Genomic DNA, 15,529 nt, shown 5'->3' on the forward strand with positions numbered 1-15,529 from the left:
GATGCAGGAACTTTGTTGTCTAATATAATGTAAAAAAAGTTAGCAGATCTTTGTAAGCGGATCTGTGCTCACAACGTGTGTCACTGCTGCAGCACTGCACTTTTACACACAGCGCTTCAACATGTGCTACGGGTCGGTTTGGTCTGTAAATACTGAAACATCACAGCAACTAGTGTCTGAAATACATCTGTTCAACACACTGAATCACCACCTGCCTGTGAACCTTTCTGCTTTTCTTTTTCTTTCTCTGTACATCGTACAGCAGTAACAGCTCATCAGTAATTAATTGCAGACAGCTGGAGCGTGCAGCTCATGCTTGACACAGCTGTTTACAGGACGCTATAGTTCAAGTGCAGATGCTCACATCGTTATTCATTGTTACAGACATCCCAACTCTACTGCATATTGATAGCGGCTCCCTGACGCCCGCAAATAAGATCCAATCTCCCGGAATCTGGAGTGAGCGAGCAAGAGCGTGCACAAAGAGTGACTGCACGTGTGTGTGTGTGTGTGTTTGTATGACTATAAATGCAGCGCGTGTGAGAGCAAAGCGTCCTTATAGCTCTGTGTTGCCTCTTATTAGACTGATCGCATCGCATCCCCCGCCCCCACCCCGGACCGACACCAAGGGCCCCGGTTCAGACAGGTAGCGGCGTTGCCATCAGCTACCTATCTGAACCGGGGCCCTCTGTGGGAGATGTGTGTAGGATAGCGGCCCACAGCGCTGTGAGAAATGTGGGTGGGAGGGCGCACTGTCAGTCAAATTAAAGAAGACAGGCCACGCATATAGCAGGTGCCAAGGTAAACAGGTGATTTTAAATGCTGCCGATAAGGTTCTGCTTTTGCGAGTGTGCTAATGACTATGCTGCAGCGTGCCAACCGTGGCACGCGTGCCTAAGGTTGCCGACCCCTGCTCTAGTTAAATAAGCATAATTGTGAAGTAACACTATCTCTGTCACTCACTATCCCTCTTTCTCTCTCGGCTCGGCTCGGTGCATTTTGGAGTCCTTTAACGTTATATTTTGGCAAAAACTGTCAGTCCGGAGTAATATTCTGTTTTTTGATTAAGTTATTAGATTTGATTGTTTTTTTGGAAGTGTTTCTAAAATAGGCTCAATCGTGTTTAAGAGCGTTGTATTGATTGATATGTGAAGAGGTTTGACTCGGAGCTTCGGGCTCAGCTGCTTTTACAAGCGTCCCGTATCATGGCATTTTTAAGATAAAAAATAATGATTAATAGATAATTGATCGCTAATTTTCCCGATGATCGATCAAGAAAATATATTCAAATGCCCATCCCTAGGTCAGGTATCTGCATCATACAAAACATTTAATTTAGCTGAGTTGTAGGGAATGTAGTGATACTTTAGGTAGCAGTTTATAGTTTATTTAGATCCCCATTGGCTATTGTACATAAGTCATTTAACCAGTGTTGTTTTTGACAACCATCTTAGATTTAGTCTTAGTCTTAGTCTTTTGGACTGAAATGCTTATTAGTTTTAGTCACTTCTATATGTGATAGTTTTAGTCGACGAAAACTCAAAAGGGTTTTAGTCTAGTTTTAGTCAAAAAAAATAAATAAATAAATATAGTCTTTTAACAAATTAATTTAGGTCAATAAGTATTGGAGATTGCTGTTGGGCAGTGTCACACATAAGTTGTGAAAATAGCAGCAGATCTATAAGTTCAACACATTGTAAGCTTGCAGATCTGCTATTTTCACAAATAATAACAATAATAAAGGAATGGTTTTAGACATATAAGGTTTCCACCCAACGGCAAATTTCTGATCTAAGGATTGTGTATTAAAAATATATTAAAAAATATCCTTGTGGCGAGCCTTAAGGTGCCGCTTAAGGTTGGTCGTATTTTTTCCGCCTACTTTGTGGCCACATTTGTCACAATACACTCTGTTTTATTATCTGCTGGGTTATATTTAAAATACACCCATATGTCGTCTCTACGTTTGCGACCACCGAGCCCCTGTGTTGAAACTGCCGCCGCCATCATGGTCCATTGTCTGATGAGTAACAACAGTGTGACGCGTTGAGCATGTTGTGCGCTGCACGCCAGGTGGTGGGCGTGACCAAACAAGGATAGACTGTAGGCAGCAGCAGATACTTTTTAGGTTTTAATTGACACACACAATAAGCAGAAATGTCATGCATTTTAAACGTCTGACAGATCAAACACTAACATTTTCGTCCATTCTCGTCTCGTCAACGAAAACTCACACACGTCTCGTCATGTTTTCGTCATCAGAGAGCTATGTTTATCTCGTCACCGGCTCGTTATCGTCATGAAAAAAAGTGGCGTCAACGAAATGATTTCGTCATCGTTGATGAAAACAACACTGCATTCAACTATATTTCAGTACAGAAAATACACAAATACATAGGCCTACAGTATGCATCAAATTCATACTCAAGACTCAAAATACAAAACAACCACAAAGACACACAACAAATAATCACATATGATAGCTCATATGATATCACTTCCACATATGATAGTTGTACTATTTTATGGTTATGGCTGCAGATGTGAAAGTGCTCAAGCAATCAATGCATGTAATTTCTTTGTTGTAAAGCACTTTGAGCTGCATTTCATGTATGAAAAGTGCTATACAAATAAAGATCAGCACTGGTGAAAGGCGATCTGATCCTGTTTTCCAAAAAAATGGCAACAACGAGGCTCACTGCTCAAGTTATGGCCGGTATTTCGGTTTAACTGGTGACCGTGTTAACTGGTGACTTTCTTACATTACGTTACGAGAGGTCAATGAGTCATCAGTACGCAACCAAATTTACAAAAATGATTTTTAAAGGATTAAACTACAATCAATGGAGAATTGTGCTTAAGTCACCTATTAACACAGTCACCAGTTAAAGACAAACACCGGCTATGAAGCAAAATTTCGCAGCAAAGCAGCAGCTAAATCTCCCCGTCAGTGACTTACTAGACAAAGTGAATATTTATTGATTTTGACACAACAATACACTGCTACTCACCGGAGACAGATGGACAGGCGCTCCGCAGCTGAAATGGAGCGCCTGTAGTTGGTGTCCTGCCTGGAGATCCTGGCGCCAACCCTACCTAGCAAGTCCTCAAACTGAGCAACAGTCAGCCTGAAGTACCGCTGGAAGCGGCCATCATCCAGACGGAGCTCCTCTATGAGATGGTGGAACTCGCCGAGCTCTGTGCGCCTCCGGAGGATATCCAGAAACGACGGCGGTGGGCCCTCAGACGTGTCTCGGACTTCCAGAGCAGGTATAGCACAGCGATAGTTGTGATCTCAGCCATGGTTGATGAGAGAACATTTTACACAAAATGGTCACGCTTCAAAACTCGAGCAACAGCGTGACAGATTGTCATTGGTCGCGCGATAAAAACGCGTTCATCGCTTTTGGTGTGAACACGGCTTAGACAGGTCCAGCAATCTGGAAGTGAAAGATCTGCCTTGAGGGATTATCTGCATGGCAAAATTAAGGTGACCCAAAAGAGACAGTAAATCGCGTTTAGTAATAGTTACCGCAGTCAATGCACCCTTCATAGTTTCTCTAATGCGGACCAGTTTTTCAAGGGGCAAAGATGTCTGCATGAGGTTGCTATCCAATATGATCCCCAAAAACTCAAGCCTAGTCAGGGGGCCTAGGGTTTTTTCTGCAGAGAGAGGTATGCCTAATTGATCAAAAGTGCTCTTCAGAACACCAATGCAATGGTCCGGTTTTGACTGGGGATAATGTACAACTATTAAACTCAGAAAAAAACGGAAGTTATTGTGCTTGGCCCTAAACACCTCAGAAACACATTATCCAATGATATAACTACTCTGGGTGGCATTACTTTGGCCTCCAGTACTACTGTAAGAAACCTAGGAGTTATATATGACCAGGCTCTGTCCTTTAATTCCCATATAAAACAAATTTCAAGGTCTGCCTATTTTCATCTGCGTAACATTTCAAAAATTAGACACATCCTGTCTCAAAATGATGCTGAAAAACTAATCCATGCATTTGTTACTTCTAGGCTGGATTATTGTAATTCATTATTATCTGGCTGTCCTAACAAGTCTCTAAAGACTCCAACTGGTCCAGAATGCAGCTGCACGCGTTCTGACAAAAACTAGAAAGAGAGATCACATTACTCCTATTTTAGCTTCACTGCATTGGCTTCCCATAAAATCAAGAATAGAATTTAAAATCCTTCTCCTTACTTTTAAAGCTCTTAATGGTCAGGCTCCATCATATCTTAAAGAGCTTATAGTACCTTATGTACCTACTAGAACACTGCCCTCCCAGAACGCAGGCCTACTTGTGGTTCCTAGTATCTCTAAAAGTAGAATGGGAGGCAGAGCCTTCAGTTTTCAGGCTCCTCTCCTGTGGAACCATCTCCCAGATTCGGTCCGGAGGGCAGACACCCTCTCTACTTTTAAGAGTAGGCTTAAAACTTTCCTTTTTGATAAAGCTTATAGTTAGCAAGCTCCTAGTTTATGCTGCTATAGGCTTAGACTGCCGGGGGACTCCTACCTCCATGATGCACTGAGCTCCTCTCTCCTCCTCTCTCTCTCTCTATCCATCCATCTATATCCAATAACATTCAAGTACTATTAATGCATTCAATAACCTAAACTTCTTCCCCGGAGTTGTCTGTGCTTTCTCATCTCACAGGTAATCTGGGCCTGTACACGTCCGGATGACAGATTCCAGTCCTGGACCTTCTAGCTTCAATGTTTATTTTCTATGTGCTTCTCTCTCTCTCCTATTCTTGCTCTCCCTCCTCTCTAGCCCAACCGGTCGAGGCAGATGGCCGCCCACTTTGAGCCTGGTTCTGCCTGAGGTTTCTTCCTGTTAAAAGGGAGTTTTTTCTTGCCATTGTCGCTAAGTGCTTGCTCAGGTGGGAATGTTGGGTCTCTTTAAAATTAAAACCTGAAGAGTACGGTTTAGACCTGCTCTATGTGTAAAGTGCCTTGAGATAACTTTGTTGTGATTTGGCGCTATACAAATAAAGATTGATTGATTGATTGATAACTAGAAAATCATCTAGAAAATGCAAAACGAATGGCAGTTTGCAGTTATTCAGGAGAATCCAGCAAAGTGCCTCTGAAAGTGTGTTAAATATGCATGGGCTACTATGCCAGCCAAAAGTTAGCCTGACTGAGAAGTATTTTTTATGCATCCTGAGAGGCCATTCTACGATTATGTGAACTATTTATGTGTAGCAGCAGCAGCATGCTGCTGACCTCAGAAATTCATGAATGAATTTGGATGCGCATGCATCCTGGAGAGGCCATTCTACTATTATGTGAACTATTAATGTGTAGCAGCAGCATGCTGCTTGACAGAATTCTTCAGTCTTTGCTCTCATAGCCTGTTGAACTCTAATCATGTCATTAACTCTTAGGCAATATAATGTTCCTAGCGCCTGAAGACCAGTAAACCCTGCTTTTAGAGTTGAAGCAGGAAGATGGGCAGCTGCAGAGGTAACCGCACCAATGCAGAAAGAGCAGGAAGTGTTCCGTTCAGAAACCAAGACCTTGACATAGTCTTCCCTTTGTCAGTCAGGAAGAAGGGTTCGATTTGCTTCGCCTGAGGACGCCACTTCGGGTACCGGTTATAGAAGATGGAAGACAAAGCAGTGTTAGTTTGAGAGATAATCAATTTACTTTACTTTACTTTTTAAATGTTTAAAAAAGGTGAATGTGTACATGCAAGTGTCTATGGTTAAATCAGAAATGGTGAGATTGTGCTGGGGGTCAACAGTCTGAGCTAGTTGTATGTTACCACACCTGAGTAACCATAAAATGCAGTGAAGAAAATGCTTCCAATGATAACCTACATAAGAGCCAAAACACTAGAGATAATGAGAATGAAAAACTTTTATCATGCTTTCTGGATGCTCTTTTTTTGGCCATTGAAGAGAAGGCAAATGGAAGGATTTCTGAGCAGACTACATGCTTAAAGATCTGCACATCTTAAATGAAACTGAATACTTGCTGCAATGCTTTGATGGAAGCACGATTTAAAGGAGTCTACAATAAAAGCACAAAACATAGGCCAAACATGAACAAACCATAGATAATTGTAGAACGCCCCAAAACCAATGGAAGGAGTAAAACAGTGACTGACATTTCCACATGGGGTTATGAAAAGATATGCCTTTCCAATTTTTAGCAGAGCAATGACCAAAATTGTAGAGCTATACAATCCTTTATCTAAAGCAGAGGTCACTAATAAGTGGGCTGCGGTCTGGATCAGACCCCAACATGTCCTATCCGGACCTGTAACTGATGAAATATTGAGTGTTTTTATTTAACGGGTGCAGTTCTATAGCTATTACGGTAAAGTGGAGCAATCCTTGGAAACTTAGTCCAGCAATCTATATATGAATGATCTGCCCTGGGGGATCATTCTCATGGTGAAGTTAAGGATGCCTAATAAAGACAGAAAGGCACATTTAGTAAAAGACACTGTCTAATACGCCTGTATAGCTTTTTGTTTTTTGTTTGGAGGGAGCCTCTGAGAGAAGGCCACCCAGTTGCTCAGAAGTGCTCTTTAGCACTAACGCATCGACCTGGTTTGGACTGAGGATAAACTACCACTAGGAACACTGAGACGTGAAACACGAATGCAACTTGCAGATAATCAGCAGAATGCAACAAAACTAAGGGAGGGAATCTCTCTGCACCTTATGATCGATTAAAATCAGATTCAGAAGGCTACGAATCTCATTTTTGTTTTCTTACTGCGCTGCTAATCTTTTATCAATTGATTAATATGGACTCCATTTTTTTTTTTTTTTGGAAGTACTTTAAAATCTGAATGTCAATAGTCAACATGCATGTTAAACATAAATGTCTTCACATTAAAATAAGTAGACCAATATAAGTCAACATATATACCTAGTAGGGTGAAGCTCAACTGCCTGTATGAGAGCAACAAACTGAGGGCAGAGTGCAGCTGTTTGTTAGCATGTCTCCAGCAGTGCAGGGCAGCCTCTGTAGCCTACTATTAGCTCTGGGACAGACATCACTGTCCAACACGCTGAGCAGCTGCAGGGTTAGACAGACTGAGCACGGTGTTATTTTCTTCACCTCAGAGTTTACGTTGTTTCATGCTGCGTGTGTTGGTCAGCTGCTGTCGTTAGCATTAGCTTAGTGACTACGTTGAAAGTTCACAGTAAACTTCACAATCGACTCACAAAAGGTCATTTAATTATCTAAACAAACGATGCTGAAGTCACTTTATTTATCACTATTATTAAAATGTGTTTTTATTTTTTAATGAACTACAGATGAACTCTCGCATGTGCCCTAAACCCTAAATTCCACCGGATCCGCTCCGGAACAGCTGCGCTGCGTTCCGACTCCGTCTTCCACCGTCCGTCAACACCCACCGCCTCCGTCTGTGTTACGGCTCCTCCGAGCCATGAGGACCCACGAGATCTCCCGAATTCACGGATTATCGCGGGATGTAATTTCTATATAGATAACCACAAAACCAACACATCCATTCGGAGGAGTAGTAGGGGTGCCTGAAAACCAGGACTTCAGGTCTGGCTCCGCCCCTTATGACTTTTTCAAGGTATAGTGCTGGGAAATATGATCCACCGTGAACACAGTGTATTTTATTTTGAAAACCGGACGTTTTTTATTTTGTATTTGTGCTTGACTTCCTGTCCCGCACATCTGCTCTGTGCTGAATTGCTACGCCGTGATCCGGCAACCGGCAAAAATAGAAGCTCTGCGTATGTCCTCCGGAGGCCTCCGGACTGCCGGAGCCATTCCGCTGCCATGACAGAGCCGGCCTGCAGCTGGTGGAAGTACACACATTGAGTAAAATGGAAACGGATCAGATCCACCGCCGGAGCGGAGACGGACCGCAGACGCATCCGGTGGAATTTAGGGGTAATACTGTTGCTGCTGCGCTGCACTCACTGTTCCATCTTTGTTGTCTGTCAACATCAAGTTATTTAACTAACATTTAAATAATTGATTCTTGACTTTTGAGAGTCATCACTGTCGGCATTGCGATGCACCGTATGACCAAGTATCCCCACCCCTAGACAAAACGTTTGAAAAGTTTATTGAAAGACAGGGCTACTACGACAGCCGAAAGCGGTCATTATGCTGCTTTACCTAACCATGCACTTTTACCAGCTTGCTTAATGAACTGAATTACATGGTATTGCACAGCTTGCTGCAAATTAGCCGCGAGCATTTGGCTACTAAGCATGTTAGGATGGACACTGTCTGTCTTACAAAGGAAAAAGCATTCCCAAAACAAATTAAAATTGTCAGTGAAGATATGTTGTGAGACCTGCAAGCAGACTGGAGCCAAGTTGTTATGTAGATCATACCCTATAATATTTATCCTGCATGAACTAACATGTTGCTTCTTGTCTCAGGCACTGCATTTGCTATTTCCTCTCTGACTAGCTAGTACGGAGTTGTCCAAACTACGCCCGCGGGCCAACTGCGGCCCGCAGTCCATTTTTAATTGGCCCGCAGGAAATTGAAATACCCAGCACAGCTGATACTCACCAGAATAACTTACTACTTAGTTATGTGGACCCCTGTTATTAAGTCCAGTTCAGTCTGTTAAAGTTGATAACAGTTTCTAACGAATGTTAATATGTATGTTAATAAGCATAATAACTTAAATAACAAGCTTGAAATGTACCCATCCCATTTTCCCCTTTATTGTTCTTTCTCTGTAGCTACTGTGAATGGGATCACCATCCTGACTAAGAAGAAATCTGAGGCTGCTGTTCTGAGAATTAACTACCAACCCTTTTTCTGATTAAATCAATAAAAATCCATTTATGGGAAGCTGTGATGAAGGCTGTTTTTCTGTAAACATATTCAACAATATAGCATATTTGACCAACTTTTAAATGATTTTTCTTACTTTAATACACTAGATGTGAGGCTATATACCTCACCTCTAGTAAGTGGCCCAGCCCCTCGTATATTTTTCTGTATGTGGACCTCAGTGAAAAAAGTTTGGACACCCCTGAGCTAGTACTTCTCATCATGCATTTTGTGGACACTTGGGTCATACTTGCCGAGGAAGTCGCACACACTCAAAAAGTTTCCATTTGCTTTTGCTTCATCATCATCCGGCTTGCTTTTATCTGCTTCTGTATCACTGTATTTGTGTGCTTTTTTTCATTTTTATTTTCTTGTATTTCCTTTTTTCTCTTTTTTATTTCCCGATGTCCACGGAGAGGGAGGCCCAGTTGAGGCAGCAGCTTAACGACATCCACCTTCTTTGTCAAATACTCCCTGTTTTTATCCACCGTGTTCTGGTGATAGGTGGACAGATCTGTTTTTCAGTTTCCTTGTAGCCCTCCCACAGTCTCATGCAGGCCTTGTGTTTTTCACTAGAGCTATTCCTTATCAGCCTCTCAGTAAGTTTACTCCGATATCGCCCGCTTTTTTTTAGCTAGTGTGTCTTCCTCTCCAATCTCCATGGAAAAGTGGCGGCAACAAAAACAAAACACTGCGTCTCTTGAAACCCAGTACTCCAGCCATGGATGCTTGTTATAGAAGAAAGCAGAAAAGAAACGATTTCTATTTCCAATTTTATGTCTTGGGAAAACGGGAAGCACTGGCTGTTTGGGGCCCACACTTTTATCTCCTAGATCGCTGGGAAGTTGACCCCCATCAGAGGCTTTCTCACAGGGATTGCCAGCGGCGAGAGCTGCGGTGGCGACCGGGGCCAAGATGTGGTGGCTGGTCGGAGGGCGAAGCGGGACTGGTGGGCCCGGAGCAGGTGCAGCTTCGGTGGCAGCAACGATGGCGCTGGAACTTGAATCCGAAACTGGAGTTGTTGTTTTGGTTGCGAAGAACCTGCGTATATACATTTTCACTCCTGTCAGGTTTTGGCGGCTGGCAGACTTATTTGAATTTGAGTGTGCATGTGCGTGCAACGTGTGAGGACGAGAGACGGGAGATGCCCACACAGCAGCACAGATCCGCTCCGGAACAGCTGCGCTGCGTTCCGACTCCGTCCTCCACCGTCCGTCAACACCCACCGCCTCCGTCTGTGTTACGGCTCCTCCGAGCCATGAGGACCCACGAGATCTCCCGAATTCACGGATTATCGCGGGATGTAATTTCTATATAGATAACCACAAAACCAACACATCCATTCGGAGGAGTAGTAGGGCTGCCTGAAAACCAGGACTTCAGGTCTGGCTCCGCCCCTTATGACTTTTTCAAGGTATAGTGCTGGGAAATATGATCCTGCCAGCTACACATACTGTGTAGACTATTTCTGAGTATTGTTCTGTCTCTTACAGCAGTACACTGAGACAATATGTTTGTGGATTTAAATTTCTTATGTTTATTGAGTTAGTTTGTATTTATTGATATTGTGTTACAGAGTTATATTTTTCTAGGCCACCTACTATCTGTACATCATAACAAAACAAAAAAAGAAGACTCCGGCCACCAGGGGGTGCCAGGCACCCTGGGAACCCCCCCAAACTTTGCCACTGTTTGAGATCCTGAATGGCTATGCTGTAATAAGATGGCACATATTAATTTTTAACTTTTACAGGGCAGCATACTGTAGAAGAAAGCCGTGACTTGCTCAGCACTGTGTGCTTTTGCACCCAAGCCCAGTTCCTGGCAATGCTGAGCTATTAAGGCCAAAATACACTGATGCAGCGCATCAAAACAGTTGCCTCTCTTATTTTCTATATGTACAACCCCCATACTGGCATCTGCTGCTTTTAAAAATATGATCTCACAGCTCAGATTATTATGTTTTCAAATTATTATTCAAAAAAGACAATAACAATAGGCAAATCACCCATGGCATTTGTTGTCTTATGCTGTACTCATCCAGTTAACTACTGTCAGTTGCAGCGTGATGCTTCCTATAGGTGCTAGGGATGGCACTATGACATGTCATATGACATCAAGTGTGTGGCAATGTGATGAGGGTGTGTTTTCAGCTTTACGCCACTAGGAGCTTCGTTCAAGTCCTAGGGTACAAACTTGCAACGTGCAAGCTGTCGCCACTACACTTGTGAGGCATGTGTTCAGCCCCATTGTGTTCCCAACAAGACATGCCTGACATCATGGAGGTACAGGAACGACATGGAGGGGTATCATATGCCACAGGTGTTTGTGTGGTGGATAGCACTCTTATCTTAATTTTGCCATCAATTGCAGGTGATACATGACTATCGGGGCTGGATCATAGACATTGCAGCAGAAATACAGTCCCCTTATCAGGGGTATTTTGTTGTTTAATAGTTTATTTTTATGGGAATATGAGACAGACTATTGACAGTTACTGTCTGTGGTTTACATCAGTCTCTTCATGGTTATTGATACAAGTAATCAGACAAATAATACACGAAAAACACTTATAGCATGAACTTAAGTACACAAATAATGACCAGATGGTGTCATGACTGCAGTTTTGGCCAAGTTTTAAGCCCGCCGTCTGCACGCCATACCGTTGAAACATTGTTCTTCTGAATTTACATATGCTTGGTGCCTTATCTTTCAGTTTTCCTTAAATTGTCACACTGTCCCTGCACTCTGGAAGAAGTCCACAATTATTCCGTTGCTGAAAATATCTTGTCCCTTAGAAAACAACGATTATCCAATAACACTAACATGTGCTGTCATGAAATGCTTTGAAAAAGTTATTGTGCACTTGATTAAACCTGGGTTATCCCATCCCTTGATCCTCTCCAGTACGCTTACAGAAAGGGGCGCAGTACTAAAGATGCTATTGTTAGTGTGTCTTATTTAGTCAGTAAGCACCTGGAAGACCTCAAGACTTACACACACATTTTATTTGCTGATTTTAGTTCTGCCTTTGATACAGTTCGCCCCCATTTGCTTATACAGAAACTGATCAACCTGCATGTTAATCCCTGGATTATTAAATGGTTTTATGCTCTTTTAAAAAACAGATCACAGCAAGTAAATGTCAACGGCACACTCGGAAGCTAAACGCTGCAGTACAGGGTATCCCCCAAATAGCTGTTAGTTCTCCTCTTTTATTCACTTTGTACACAAACGAAAGTAGAAGCAGCCAGCCTAATAACTTTATCATCAAATTCTCTGGTGTCATTTTAAGTCTCTCTGTTTATTCTAATGAGACTGCTTCCTTTAAGGACTTGTGTGACAAGCACCATCTCATTTTAAACACGAATAAAACTAAATAAATTATCTTTGACCCCAGGGTGGTAGAAACTCACAACCCTGGTGACAGCATCATTGAGCAGGTGGATTCATATAAATATCTGGGTGTTGTCATGGACAATTCACTGAAATGGGTGCGCATGTTGATTTTTTATGTTCTAAATTGTCCCAAAGACTGCAGGCTCAGACTGTTAGGTGTCAGCCATAAAATTATATTGATTTTCTATAATGCTGTCTTTGACAGTATAATCAGATACAGACTTGCAGCCTGGTTTGGAACACTTTCTATCCAGGACAAATCAAAGATTGAGAAAATGGTGAAATCTGGCATGAAGGTGATTTGACAAAAAAACTACTCATCTCTTCAGGCTGTTTTTGAGATGTAAAGCAAGCACAAAAAATTCTTAATGACTCGTCTCACAACCTTAATTCTAAATATGAGTTATTACCTTCGGGGAGACGTAACGGAGCACACAAGCATAAAACTAATTGCTATAAGCGCTCCTTCCTCCCTACGTCCATCTCTCTTCTTAACAAAACAGTCACTTAATTTTGTTGTACTTTTAACTCTGTTTCTGCTTTTATTGTAGAAGTATCCTGCTATTATGATTTCTATTTATTTTTATTTTGTTCTGCTCTTATTACTTGTTAATTTATATGCAGTTTTTATTATTTTATTTCCTTGACTGATATTTTTTCTTAAATTTGGCATTTTAGCACTTTTCTGTTGAATTCTTCTTTTTTGTGAAAATGATGATAAACTGCCTTTCAGCTGAGTCGAGTGCAATACATGGGATAATACTGTTTAGATCACGAGTACACTTTCTTTTGTTGTTGTATTTTCTTTGTCTGTGTTGTATGTGTCTGTGTTTGCAGCCCCTGTAGTACTGCTGTCTACAACAAATTTCCCGCAAGGGACAATAAAGTTTATCCTTATCCTTAAGCACGACTTGACTTGACTTGTTGTAGTAAATGTTATTTTAAAATCCTAAATCTGCTTTGAATTACTATGTAGAGAATTCCAGAGTGTTGTGCTTTTAATGGAGAATGGGGTTTGTGCAAAGGAAGCCTGGGTTGCAAAGATTAATCTAATCTATGATTAGTACACACAGTTTAGGGAAAAAAATTGATTTAAAATGAGTACTTTATGAGTATTTGATTAATTTAAAATCAAGCAGAGTTGTGTTACACAATTAAAAACTAATCTCCATTGGCCAAATTAGTAAATCAAAGTTTATTGATGTAAACTGGAATGAATAGAGTTTAATCAATATAGAGATGCTTGCTTACCCAAAGTAAAATAAATGAATAACTAAAAAAAATAAAATAAATGTGCATGCTGTTGGGACCTGATATGTTTAAAAGAGGGGTGAAAACTGTTACATTTTTGCTGCCCTGTTCCCCGTGATGGCTTGGCAGAGAAGCTCTAATTTCCACTTTGAAAAGAACCTGTTGGCCAAATTAATGGAGCGATATGATCAAATAATGAAAGATAAAAAAACATTGTAGGGAAAAAGGAGACTTGGCACACTGCTTTAACGGATCAGCTGGAGTGAAAGAAAGAGGAGACATTGCTCAACTTAAAAATTGTTGGAAAAATATAAAAACAAAGGGGGAAAAGGATGCATACATTTATAAGATGGGAGTTGTGCCTTCAGCACAGAAAGATTTTCAGGATTACCAGACACTGACTACCAATGGGCAAAATATTATTTCCTGTGTGCAGTGTGTGGCAATGGAGATGACATACACTGGAGATAACATGTCAGTCAGAAATGATTGCTTATTAAAATAAGCTGGAAATGTACTATGTGAGTTATTATTTGCATGGTATTTTATATACTGTATGTTGTAAAATGCTGTGTAATGTGTGTGTCTTACTTGGAGTGCTTTTCTCTAGTCCTGTGTTAATTCTTCCGTTCAAATAAGACAACAGTGACCCTCAGTGGTTTCTGGCTGACATGACACACCATATATGGCATGTTGTCATATCGCTTCAGAGTTTATTCACTGGTCTCAAGTAAATGTGCAATATATGTATTTGATGCTCATCACCAACTTGTGATTCTTTACACTATCTTTGCTCTCTTACCATTGATATCCATCTTAATACTGAATGATTTCAAAATTTTTAAATTCCTCCTAAGTTGATGCAGCAGCTCCAATTTCAGTTGGGTTGTTGAGTTTTATCGTATAACTAATGAACACTAGATGGTCAGCCACAGTAACTTAGATTTTTTTTAAAGTTGCCCTCACAAAGTTGACTCACTGCAAGACAGAACAACAACTTTTGACCAATGAAACTTTTTATTTACATAAGGTAAAGTGAAAAAGCAAAGGCAGCTTTAATAGTGCAAAGTGCAAAATCATAATATCTGAAATCATTTATACCCTACTGCTGCCTCAGATGTTAATCGTCATTGGCTCACAGAGATGAGCATTTGTGTTTCTTCCAAATATTAATTCCACTCATAAAGGTGCTTGGTGCCTGGTATACATTCATATTTCAAACTAAATCTGGTGTCTAGTATAGTAGTTTGTGAACTGTAGGTTCAATGTAGGCTAAGCCACCAGTTGAGCGGTATTACTTATACTATACCTCATGAATTGTAAGAAAAACCTTTCAGCTTTAATGGATTCCAGTACAACAATATTACTAACTACAGGTCCATAAATGACCACATAATTTAATTCACTCCTCTCTGACACAGTTTCAACAAACGCTAAACAAAACAGGACTGCTTGTTAGCATAAATATATTAATTTAAATGTTGCATAACACTTTTGCTTGCTATCAGTTTAAAAGATCAATGAATAAAGTGAACAGTTGAGGCTCAGTTTTCATTGCACTTCTCAGACATCCCAGGATGTCCTAATACGAGGCCTGTTGATCGTCATCTGTGGAAAAAAGCACAGAAGTAATTGTTGACTTTAGAGAATCTTGTGTCAGTGTCCTCAAACCTCAAATTTCTGTGCTTCTGTGAATGTACACTTACTGGCTGGTTGGAGGAGATGTGCCTGAGGGGTAGGGCTGGCCTGGCAAACTGTGGGCGGTTGTCATTAGAAAAGAGAGTATTTTGTCTGGTAGCCATTGGTGGCATAGGGTAGCCAGTATTAGAGATGTTTGCTGATCGGCTGTACTGTCTGTCAGTATGTGACGATCGTTGAGGCTGCTGGTAGACAGGATTCCCTCTGTGGCTGGTTGATTCTTCATGTATAAAGGAAGGGTTTCTGAAATCTAAAAAATAGCACAACAAAAAGGGGTCATGGGAGAACCACATACATGCCTCCAGAATCAATTCTAGTTTACTGTAAAGTAATGCAAAAATGTCCAACTTACAGATGTACAATTTCTGT

Source organism: Scomber scombrus, chromosome 23, assembly GCF_963691925.1.
Source record: "Scomber scombrus chromosome 23, fScoSco1.1, whole genome shotgun sequence".
Lineage (NCBI taxonomy): Eukaryota > Metazoa > Chordata > Actinopteri > Scombriformes > Scombridae > Scomber > Scomber scombrus.